Below are 9,537 nucleotides of genomic sequence, written 5' to 3'. Positions count from 1 at the left end.
ACAGAAGAAGCAGTGAAGATCTTCCAGAAGCTATGCACAGCAAAGCTGCCAGAGTGCAAGTAAAGTAAACCCCATGAGAACAGACCTCTCGGGAGAAATGCAGACATGTGAATGCTTTTGGAAACAGCTCATCCTAAGCTGACAGTTCCTTACCCTCTGGGTAAAACAAGAGCTGCACCAGCAAAGGAATCCGTTGGGACGGAAGTGCTGTGAGTGTGCAGGCAGGAGTGACCTGAAGAGTGCCTTCTCCTGACACCAGTCCTTCCCAGCCATGAACGTAGGTACGACGGACTTGAAGTGGCATAGCTCCTGACTTGTTGCCAGACCCAAGTCTATCAGCTTACTGTTTAAAACTCAGTACTCAGGAGAGGAAGGTCAACAGGAAGGAGGTCAGGCTTATTCAAGAGCTGACCTTTTGAAGAGAAGGGTAAGCTGCCTCATTCTTGCGCATTGAGGCATTACTCACTTATTATTCATTTTTGTTTCATCTTATGTGTAAGGGTCTGTGCACCACTTGAGTGCCTGGTGCCCACAGATGAGGACATTGGACCTCCTGGAACTGGCGTTACAAATGATTGTAAGCTACCATGTGTAAGCCAGGAATCAAGTCTAGGTCCTCTAGAAGAACAGGCAGTGCTCTTGTATTGCTGACGCATTTCTTCAGTCCTGGAGGAACTATTTGTGACAGCCTGAAATATGAGATCAATTTAGATGCACGTAAGACATGAATGGATAAAGAAAACATGGTGAACATAAATGACGGAGTTTTAATCTGCCATAAAGGAGAATGAAGCTATGTGATTTTTCAGGAAAATGGGTAGAACTGGAGATCATCCTGTTAAACAAAATACACCAGACTCAGAAAGAAAAGATCACATTCCTTTCATTTGCAGGCTTTCATTCAGGTGTGACCTGAGAGCAGGAGGCTCATTGCAGGAAGCAAGGGAACTGAGGGGAAGAGGAGGTGGGAAGAAGAGAGGGTGATGGGGGGAGAGAGAAAGACAAATACCAAATGTTTTCTGTCAGAGGCAGAATGTAGAATTAACTATAGACACACAAGTGACATGAAAGCAGAAGAGGACCCTAAGAAGAACTAGCAGGAGGGGAGACAGGAAACAGTGGTGAGGGGAGACAGGGAACAGTGGTGAGGGGAGACAGGGAACAGTGGTGAGGGGAGACAGGGAACAGTGGTGAGGGGAGACAGGGAACAGTGGTGATGCACAGGTATGAAGAAAGCACCACAGTGAAACCTGTTGTTTTGTATGCTAACTAGATAAAAAATAAATCTCCATCTTGGACACTTGCTGTCTACCTTAGGCCTCCACATGCATGTACACATGAACACACGCACATGTACACGCTATACCACACACATTAAGTTAAAAAGAAACAAAAGGGAAGGGAAGAACCAACATACCCTTCAAGGACGTGTCCCCAGCAACCTTGTTACTCCAAACGGGCCTCACATTCTGAAGTCTCTTCCCCTCCAACAGCACAGTAAGCGATGAACCCTATCAGGAGAACAGTCTGTTGATAAGGTGGGAGCTCTCCTGGTCTAGTCATTTCCTACCATCCAACACTGCTACACTGAGACCATACTGCAACACATGAGCCTTATGGAGACTGTCCACATTGAAAGTGCATGCCTATATGATTCAGACGAGACTCTGAACTATAGGCTTATATTTTTTTAAAACCTAAATTACTAATGGTTCTTAAACACTTCAACCTTCCTTATAGCCTGTAGACCAAAGGTAGGGAAGGAAGATGGCTAATAGGACAAGGGAGACATGGACTTGTTTAGAAGTAGAACCTTGGGGCAATTCCAATCTCTATTGTCTGCAGTCCAGTCCACTAGCAAAACAGCAAACAACTATCAGCAGCAGTTCAATCCAGAAGAAGCAGCAAGGCTCCAGCTGTCAGCACCAGTCTCCTGAAGTGGCTAGAAGAAGCTGGACCACCACCAAAACTTCTTCTGTGAGCTTCTCTTTACAAAGTCCCGACAAGTGAAGATCAGCAAAGTAAGCAAGGTGAACTAATACAATGGTGTTGCCAACTAAGACCAGCAAGGTGAACCAATGCCAGAGTATTATCTACTGTCTGTTGGGTTATACTTACATGCTTTCCAAACATGGCATGCCCTCTTAAGTGTCCACTCCAGCAAAACATCACATGCCCTTTCACCAGACAGCTTCCAGAAAAATACCATGTGTTTGTTCTCAGCAAAAGATCCTCTCTCTTGTCTGCTTTAGCAAGATATCCTTTCATAAGACATCTTCCAGAAAAAAAATCATAGTTGAGTCTCCAACAAAACCAGAAATTTCCACTTCACTGAACTTTGAGTTTTTGAATAGATCCATAAATGGCTCATCATATGGAATGAATAGTTTTGTGAGAAGAATATTACTTTTTGAAGGTTAAGAGACAATGCTGTAGGATATCAAGGTAAGAGGACATAAGTTTGAAGGTCTACCTGGCAGACCAGTGTTCTTGATTGTCAAGGTTAGTTTGAGAGGCCACAGCTTATTTCAGGATTCTTTGGTCCATCCTATAGTGAAGTTTCCTCAGGGTAAGAATGGCTGCTATAAGTTATTCCATGGTACTCTGGAGTCTAGTACTAGAAAGACAGTGTCTTGGAATACTTGATCCCATCCATTGTCAATGCAGAGAATGGCAGTGTTTTCACCAGGGTTCCAGAGATAGAGACAGGAGGACCAGATATTAAAGGCTCTCCTAGGCCACATAGTGAGTTTGGGGCCAGCCTGGGATACACAAGACTCTGTCTCAAAAACAAAGAAAGAGAGCCAGCAAAATGGCTTGTTAGGTAAGGGTGCTTGCTGCCCAATGACTTCAGTTTGAGCCCCAAGACTCACATGGTAGAAGGACAAGACTGACTAGTTACCCTCTGTTGTCACATATATGTAGTAGTATGCACTACACATACCACTTGTATACACATGTGTGATGTGCACTCATACATGCACGTCACACACACTAATAATAAAACTTAAAGACAAAGAACATTGATTGATTTGTATATTAACATTGGCAAAAGGACATGTGTGGGAGGGAAAAGAGGGATTCTGTTTTAGACACAATAAGTGTGAGATTCCTAGTGGACATCTTCATGGATTTGTTAAGTGGGCAACTGGAGATGTCAGTCTGCAATTCAAAGGAGAGTTATAGATTGATGATATAAAATTGGGAGGAAATGAACACACATAAAACATTTAGAATAGAACATAAGATTCATAAGTGTTGTTATTACATGTCCAAGTGTGTCAGTATAATGTGTAAAATCCCTTCCCCTCTGATTTGTGATGGCATCTCTTTTATGCACACTTTTCTTTACATAGTGAAGGGTCAGTTTCTATCATATCATTCTCTCTTCTGAAGGTTAGAAGAGAACGGCTCAGAAACTAACAGTGCCTCATTTCTTAATTACGAGAATAATGGTATTTTTAAAATACTATTTAAATACTGGAGAGATGACTCATCGATTGAGAGCACCGGCTGCTCTCCCAGTAGACCTGGGTTCAATTCCCAGCACCCACACAGGAGCTCACAACTCTGTAACTCCAATTCTAGAAAATCTTACACACTCACATAGACATACGCCCAGGCCAAATATCAATGCACATAAAAGAAAAAAAAAAAAACTCTCATGTGCTCCATTCAGCAGTACATATACTAAAATTGGAACGATACCTAGATTAGCATGGCCTCTGTGCAAGGATGACACGAAAATTTGTGAAGCATTCCATATTTAAAAACAAAAACAAAACAAAACTCTATTTTACTTTTGCTATATAGGGAGAAATCACTTGGATTCTTCTACCATCGAGAGGATGCTAAGAAGCTAGATAAGATCACAGACAGGAAGTTCAGAAAGCTGAGTAACAAAAAAGCTGCCAAGGGGGCCAGGTCTGGCGAAGCCTACCTGTAATCCTAGCACTCAGGACATAGGAAAAGCATGAAGAACACACATTCTAGGTCACACAGATAGCTAGACCCTGTCTCAAGAGAAAAAGAAAAGAAAAAGACTGTGTTGGGTGTTGGGATTTAGCTACCTACATGTTGGAGTACAAGGCCCTGGGCTCAGTGCCTAGCATAAAGAAGAAAACAGCTTCAAGGGGGGACAGACTCCATTACCACCCTCTTGGTTCTCCTGCCCTACCCCATGCAGACACACACTGGGCAGAAACTATGTCTACGATACTGCCACTGTTATCACTAGTTACCTGTCAGGAACCCTGGAATCCCTTGTCAAGTCTGCTTAAATCTGTTCAATTATTAAGCTTTTATTCACAGTAAAACACACACAAAAAGTACCATCTTAACCAAATAATTTGTGTGTTCATGTGTATCCCAGGCTGGTCTCAAACTCAGAGATCCACCTGTCTCTTCTTCATGATAACTTTTTCAAATGTAGCTCTTATATTTGATGTTCTGAAAATCTCAAGGCTATCTCTTAATAATTCAACTCCTCAGGCTAGAGAGATGGCTCAGCAGTTAAGAGGACTAGCTATTCTTCCAGAAGACCTGGCTTTCTAGTCCTAGCACCCATACTGCAGGTCTTAACCATTTGTAGCTCCAGTTTCAGGGGATCTGATGCCCTCTTCTTGCCTGCACAGGCAGGCATCTGGTATGTAGATGGTATACAGACATACATTCAGGCCAAACAAGTGGCTCATACTTAATATAAGTACTTAGGAGTTGGCTGACACAGGAAAATAAATTTCAGGACAGCTTGGCTACATAGTAAGCCCTGCCTAATTCATAAATAAATAAATAACTTTTCTTTTTTTTTTTTTGGTTTTTTCGAGACAGGGTTTCTCTGTGTAGCCTTGGCTGTTCTAGAACTCACTCTGTAGACCAGGCTGGCCTCGAACTCAGAAATCACCTGCCTCTGCCTCCCAAGTGCTGGGATTAAAGGCGTGAGCCACCACTGCCTGGGCAATAAATAACTTTCTTAAGAGGACTTATCTCAATACTAGCAATAGTGTTTTTCCCCTCTTGGAGTTGCTTTTGGTCTCATTACCCTAAAGAACTCTTCAGTTTCTTAGGTAAATATAATTACTGACTTATGCTCAACCATAAAATAAAAAATTCTGTCAGAAAAAAACCAGGTCTGTCTGCTCTTCTCCACATGACCGGGACAGTGTTGCGTGTGCTTTTGTTTTTGACATAGTATGTGCTGTTGGTGTTTCGGTAAAATACTTGCTGGGTAATAAATACAGATTAAAAACAAAAAATCGCCGTTCTGTGCAGAATCCAACCTAAGGCTTCCCACTGAGCTACACTAACAGTCCTATGTCGCTTTCTGTGTGTGTGTGTGTGTTGTTCATAGGTGTGGAGGGGTTGTCCAAGGGACCAGATGACAAAGTTCAGGTTTGGTTCCTCAGAGCTGTCCCCCCTTATTTTTATTATTTGTTTAACACAGGATTTCCCACTGGCCCAGAACTTAACAAGTAGGCTAGATTGATGAGCACCCATTGGTTTTTTTTTTTTTTTTTTGGTGGGGGGTGGGGTGTCGAGACAGGGATTCTCTGTGTAGCCCTGGCTGTCCTGGAACTCGCTATGTAGACCAGGCTGGCCTCGAACTCACGGACATCCGCCTGCCTCCATGTGGTGATTAGAGGTGGGTGCCGCAGCTGTGCAGCTGGAGTTGAACGTACTTCCTCACACTACCATCTTAGCTCATACACCACACACCGGGCAGAGGCTTCGGCCAGCGAGGTGCTCTCAAGTGTGAAGAAGAAAGTACAAGCAGTCACCTGTTCGGATTGACTCTGAACTCGCTTCACACAGCTAGTCGCCCGCTTGGGGACTGAAGTCCGTCACTCGGCTCTGCTCCCTTCGTTCCCCTCTAACCGAGGGCTGCCTGAGACACTCAGTCCCTCCGCATTTGCTTCGGACGGACCGACGGCGTAGACGCCAGCCGCTTTCCCCGCGCTGCCCACACTCTGCAGCCGAACACGTGTGGGTCGTGTGGACAGCTCTCGCTCAACCTTACACTCACGCCACGCTCACAGCAAGCCCCGCCCCTAGGCCCTGGTCCAACTCAGCCCCACGAGTCGCTCCCTCGCCCCCACTTCTCGCGAGAAGTGAACACGCCTGCCCGGACGGGAGGAAAGTATCTGCTCCGCTGAGGGGGGAGAGGAGGAGCAGGAGACAGATTGTGGGACCGAGCGCGGGCGGGCGGGAGGCGCCGGAGCTACCAGCGGGTGAGTCCTGTTAACATTAGCTAGTCCGCGGCCTGACAGGAGTCTCTCCTTCTACTCTGGCCAGTCCCAGCGTCCCGGGCCGGGGTCTCCCCTCCCAGTCTGTTGGACGGGGGCGCTGAGGCGGTGGCCAGGCCTGTCTGAGGAAGAGGGTGGGGCGTAGGCTAAAGATAGCCAATAGGAGAGAAGGAAGCCACAATTGGCGGCCATGAGCGCTAATGGGAGATCGCCTTTACCTTGCGGAGTGCCGCCCTCTTCTCTTCTCCCGCCTCCTTCCTTTTGGAGGAAGGCGGGGCCAGAGGACTGAAGTGTGGGGAGAACTTGGGGTAAGTAGCCCCGGGGGGCACAGGGCGTGGCGAGGAAAGGGGGGTTGAATCCTGAGGGAAGCGAAGTCTAGTGGAAGTCTAATGGAGGAACCTTGGAATAGAAGAGAGGAGGACTGCTAAACTAGGTTGAAGACTCAAAAGATTTCCCAAAAAGTGGGTTTAGGGCTTGGCACTGCAGAAGGCAGAGGTAAAATAGGCAGGAGGTAGGTTTGGGTGACTGGTAGCCTGGCTCAGGTGAGAGCACGCGTTGTTGGTCGAAGTGGAGCCCAGGAAACGAGGGTCCTGGCGTTTCGATTGAATTCATAAGGATCAGCAAGAGACATGGTGTCAGAAAGTATGGATTTGGGCAGATTAAGTGGATGCGTTTAGGAAGACATGTGAGTGGGTTGGGTTGCTAGAAGGCATCGCTTTGGTAATAGTGTGGAAATTCAGAGGGTAAGGGGATATTTGGAGAAGAGATAGCGACTGACATACATACAGGTCTTTAGTCTGGGTCTTTCTTCAGTCGGAAGACCGCCAGGATATTGCTTAGTGTTTTTTGGTGGATATGGCACCCAGACTGGTCACCAGCCAGCCAAAATGCTGCCCCAGGGGTTGAGAAGAAGAAAAATAGGGCGCTGCTCAGATTGTCATTTTTCCAGTATTCCACTTTCCAAGTTTCCTTTCTTTCAAAACACAGGGATGTGGGCCTGGGACTTCGGCGGTCCAAGTTGGAGATCCGTTGGGACTTCTGTGTTGCTCTGAAATGCTTGTTATGTGCTCTCACTGGGGTGTTTACTACCCAGGGCACCTCCTACCCAGATTCCCGTGTTACTACTTTCCTAACTTTGTTTTCTGCTTAGCAGAGGGTGTTTTAATATCTCTCAGGGTTCATATGAACCTGGTTTGTGGAGATGTGCAGGTTTTTTTTTTCCCAGCAAATTCATTTGTTTTCTGTGTTTAAAATTTTTCAGCAGTATAATTTCTGAAGAAACTATAGATACTCTATAGTTATTACTAACAAATAAAATTTGTTTCCTTAAATGTGGCTTTTCCCTTTTATTCATTAAGAGTTACTTAATGGATGATTGAACTTAGTCTTAATTAACTTGTATATTTTCTTATTTATTAATTGGGTCAGGGTCTCCAATAGCCCAAGTACACCTCAGATTGAGATAACTGAGGATGACCATGATTCTCCATCTCCCTCTCAACTGCTGGGATTATAGGTGTGTACCACCACATCCAGTTTATGTGGTACTAGGGACTGAATACTCAGGATCTTATACATGGTAGGTAAGCACTCTGCCATATGAGCTACAGTCTTTAGCCCTTGTGTGTGAGTGTATGTCTGTGTGTTTATTCAATGTGTCATACTGTGTGTGTGTGGTTTATGCAGTGTGTCATGTAGCTAGTATGAGCTTTGAACTTACAATTTTAAATTTCTGATCCCTCTATCTCCACCTCCTAAGTGTTGATACAAGCATTCACTTCCAGGCCCAGTTTATCAATTTATGTGGTGCTGGGGATTGAACCTAGGGCTTTGTGCATGCACTATACCAACTGAGCTATATCCCCAGGCCCCTTTTTATATTTTAAGTGGTGTGAATAAAATAGACTCATAGTTCAGAAAATTGAACATTTTCTCATGTTTTCTTTGCATCCAGACTTAGAAACTAAAAAGCTATCATAATATTTTAGGACAAGGGTTGAGGAACTCAAACACAATTTGTTTTTAAGCATGGGGATGTAAAGTAAGTGGAAGCTATTGCGAAACTTAACATGACTGTAAGAAAAGAAGCTAAAGAAAAGTTTGGCAGCCATACGAAGTTGTCTTACCAGTTTGTTCTTAATTCTGTACAGAAAAGGGACAGGACATTGCCCTTTGTTTAGTAGTTGTATATCACTTAATAATGAGTTAGACTCAAACAGCTAATTAATAACTTTCTTTGCACAGATTATATTCCTTCTACCGCCCCCTGCCCCTTACCTTTTGGCATTTGTGCATGCATGAGTGTGTGAGTGTGTGTGTTATGGGGATTTATAGTGGTACTCAAGTTAGAGCTTTCAGCTGGGCTTGTGCATGCCAGGCAAGTACTCTTAACACTGAGCTATAACCCTGCCTCTTTTATTTTTGATAATTGAAGTACTGCTAATGAAGAAAACGCAGATCATGTGGTTTTGTATTAACCTTTGTTTTTCAGCAACCAGTTGAGGTGTTTTCCCCTGGCTAGAAATTGTCCCTATATAAATATTTAGACTGATCAATTACTGAACCTTTACTATTAGCTACTGAATTGCATTTCAACTGGGAGCATTTGCTACTGAACATTCAGAAGAAATTTTAGTTTCCTAGGCAGTATTCCCCTCCCCCATCAAAAAAATTCACTGAGAGAACAAAGTCCCTTGTTTTGATCTTCCAATCTAGAATTTGTGATGGCTTTAACTTGAACACTTTTAAGTACAATGCTTTTTTTTTCCTCCCTTGGGCAGTATTCCCACCTGACAAAAAGATGGACATTGGAGTCTAGATAATGTAGCTGAGTAGGAAGAATACTACCCTGTTACTAAATAACACTGGACATGATGGTGCACACCTGTAATCTCAGCACTGGAGAATTGGAGGCAGGAACTAAGACCATTCTTGTCTACGAGGAGAGTATAAGTCCAGTTTAGGCAACATGAAACTTTGTCTCAGAAACAAGAAGAAAAACAATTAATTGGAAAGTTTGTTAGTCAATGGTAAATTGTTAAAAGTTTTCTGCTTAAATTTAATGTCACACTACTCAGTAACATTGAGGGTTACTTACAAGGACTGGAATGTTAATGTTATTGTATCTTGTCCTTTTTTCCTTTCCTAACTTTTAACCAAAACAGACGTTATTTTTTCTTTCTTTCTTTCTTTTTTTCTTCGAGACAGGATTTCTCTGTGTAGCCCTGGCCATCCCGGAACTCACCCTGTAGACCAGGCTGGCCTCAAACTCAGAAATCCACCTGTCTCTGCCTCC

The 9,537-nt window shown here is 44.0% G+C and overlaps 1 protein-coding gene and 1 non-coding gene across 2 annotated transcripts in view; both read left to right on the top strand.

The window, feature by feature from the left end:
* Window positions 1–3,666: 3,666 nt before the first annotated feature.
* Window positions 3,667–3,770, top strand: LOC116083101. The gene has a single exon (XR_004115582.1). It is a non-coding gene; the product is annotated as a U6 spliceosomal RNA (small nuclear RNA).
* A 2,353-nt stretch (window positions 3,771–6,123) lies between these two features.
* Window positions 6,124–9,537, top strand: part of LOC116080610 (cyclic AMP-dependent transcription factor ATF-7) — an 89,266-nt gene continuing 85,852 nt past the window's right edge. The window contains exon 1 of the mRNA XM_031357065.1: window positions 6,124–6,227. The gene's annotated coding sequence lies outside the window, so the exon portion shown is untranslated. The remainder of the gene's footprint in view (window positions 6,228–9,537) is intronic.

Source organism: Mastomys coucha, unplaced genomic scaffold, assembly GCF_008632895.1.
Source record: "Mastomys coucha isolate ucsf_1 unplaced genomic scaffold, UCSF_Mcou_1 pScaffold11, whole genome shotgun sequence".
Taxonomy (NCBI): domain Eukaryota; kingdom Metazoa; phylum Chordata; class Mammalia; order Rodentia; family Muridae; genus Mastomys; species Mastomys coucha.
The sequence above is the reverse complement of the archived record's forward strand: the minus strand, read 5'-3'. Positions and strand labels throughout refer to the sequence as shown.